Source organism: Oryzias melastigma, unplaced genomic scaffold, assembly GCF_002922805.2.
Source record: "Oryzias melastigma strain HK-1 unplaced genomic scaffold, ASM292280v2 sc01495, whole genome shotgun sequence".
NCBI classification, from domain to species: Eukaryota; Metazoa; Chordata; class Actinopteri; order Beloniformes; family Adrianichthyidae; genus Oryzias; species Oryzias melastigma.
This window is the reverse complement of record NW_023418077.1, coordinates 1,637-4,094: the sequence shown is the minus strand read 5'-3', so window position 1 is coordinate 4,094 and position 2,458 is coordinate 1,637. Positions and strand designations below refer to the sequence as shown.

General features: G+C 38.2%; 1 long non-coding RNA gene across 3 annotated transcripts in view; it reads left to right on the top strand.

The window, feature by feature from the left end:
• Window positions 1–39: 39 nt before the first annotated feature.
• Window positions 40–2,458, top strand: part of LOC112140089 — a 3,989-nt gene continuing 1,570 nt past the window's right edge. For all 3 annotated transcript variants that reach the window (XR_002918113.2, XR_002918114.2, XR_002918115.2), the window contains exons 1-4: window positions 40–63; window positions 162–250; window positions 516–805; window positions 1,008–1,156. This is a non-coding gene — a long non-coding RNA (uncharacterized LOC112140089). The remainder of the gene's footprint in view (window positions 64–161; window positions 251–515; window positions 806–1,007; window positions 1,157–2,458) is intronic.

Below are 2,458 nucleotides of genomic sequence, written 5' to 3'. Positions count from 1 at the left end.
TTTGGAAGAGTGAAAAATGTAATGTTTTCCATTCCTGTCGAGTTTTTAAAGTTTATGTTGGAGGTAAAAAAGTCCTATTTTTATGTTTTATTTTTACAATTTCAAATCTTTAAGTTTGTATCTGAGAAATTGAGGATGATATTCAAGTGTTTCATTTTTAGGAAGTGGGATGCCAACATGACAAGACTGTGTTTGATGTGTGGAGTTGAAGTAACCTCATCGAATGCTTCGCCTTGGCGGCCGGCTGGGAGTAAGTTCACAGCACAGATGTTTAATCATTTAACATCCATTTATCATTTAACTGTTAGTGCAGTTGGTAAAGGTTTTTGTTGTTACTTTATATTTGGAGCAGTGATGCAGGAAATAGGGCTGACCCAGCTCATTAGTCCAGCCAGAGCAGCCATAAAGTGGGAAAATTGAAAGAAAACGTATAATGTTTGTGAAATCAAGGCTTAGATGTTTTCTTGTAATTTAATCAGTTCTTTGTTCACAAGTATCTGTTTTTATATTTTAAGGAACTTATTAGGCCTCCCACCGGCAGTGGCACTGAGGATGTGGAACCATCTGCAGCGTCGTGGAAGTGGTTCTCCTTGATGAAGGAGGAAGGCCTCGTCCTGAGAGGAGAGCCCTTCCACATCTTCTGCACCATCCCCTACCTCAGTGCCACCAGAGCGGACAGGGGAAGAGGAGGAGACAGAAGCCAAGGGGCCACGGCGGGGTGGCCTTTTCAGTCTCCTCCAGCAGGCAGAGAGGAGGAGAGGGCCAGGAGAGAGGAAGAAAGAGGACAAAGGGGGAGCAACGAGAGGTGAGACTCTTAACTCTTCTCGAAAAAATGGATGTACAAATGTAAATAGTTCCTTTAATAAAGGAGTTTAATATATATATATATATATATATATATATATATATGTATTATTAAAATGTCAGATTTAACAGCTTGCGAGCATAATTCTCCAGTCTAGTAGAGAAATCTGTTTCTCATCAGTTTGTTTCTCCAACTTACTAAGCTGCTCCCATGTGGGGATAAAACAAGCCCTCAGCAACTGGCATCCAGGAGCTGATTGGTGGGACATCGATTGGCTCACTAATGGGGGCACTGTATGCTGAGGACCGCAGCCACAGTCGAATGAGGATCAGGGCTAGAGAATGAGCAATGGTGAGAGTTGTTTTGTTCATTGATTACAGAAAGCTTTTTTGGTAGACTTCTTGTTCAAAGAGCTGGAGGACTTCCACCCACAAAACCCGTTTGAAATGCATTTCGAGCTTATTTAGAATGGGAATTATTTGGCTGCATGTTGGTGACTTCACTGGACACACATAGTGTGAAAGGCACTGGGTGGGGAGCTAGTACACAGGCTTTGAAACAAATTGAATGAATGAATGAAATGGTTTATTTCAAGCAATCAGGTCACAATACATTACATAACATAACAGTGAATCACAAATAGATCGCTTGAAAGGGAGTGGAAGGAAGCAAACTTGTATAATCCCACCCCGACTCGACCATACCATTTTCTCTACATGAATCCTCAATATCCGGTTCAGGACTTAATATTAAATATTAATAAAATCTGGCCATTAAGGATCATTCATATCATTAATGTAATCAAGTTTCAAAGCATCCACGACAAATCATTTATATTAACCAGTAAAGAAAATTAATACCATAGTGACTGTAAACTTTTCAGTAATCATTACTGCATATTACATAAACAATAATCTAATATCTCATTGGAAAAAGACACTTTGTGCATGAATTATAATACAAAATGTAATAAATAAATAATCTTCATTTTCTAATGCAGTAAAAATCTAAATATTCTCATTAAAAAAAGACAACCAGAGCAGATTGTATTAATCAAAGAGGGATTATAGAAATAGAAACAGTAACAAGTAAAAATCATCTTCATTAATTAATGGAGAACTGCTGGGGTTAGCTTAGCCTGTATGTAGGCTAACGCAGTTTTGAGCTCTGCCAGATCGGCTTCAAGATTTTTCTTCGGTGCCATGTTCAACTCTCCTCGTTGTGGTAGTTGCTTCTGCAGCTCGGTGATTGAAGTCGCTTGGGGGCAACTTTAAAAGACGAAGAGTTGAGGAGAGCTGGAGACGAGTCTGCTCGTGAACCGGGAAAAAGAAAAAAATTATAGCAATGTGTATATACACTGCTCATAAAAATTATTAAAAATGACAAGAAAATTATCATACAGGTTTAATTCAATTCTTGCATGGCCCAATAAAAAAAGTGTTCCTTCAATTTTTGTGAGCAGTATATATATATACTGTATATGTGTGTAATATAGAGATGGAGAGATGGATATATAGATATTCTTAACGCTCTCTGGTACAAACCAATGTGGGTTAAAAGATCCTAAACTTCTGTCACTACTCCGAGTTCATTCTATTGGTTTTTATTAAATCCCCGTCCTTGTTACAGTTTTTCACTGACCCCTGTGTTAAA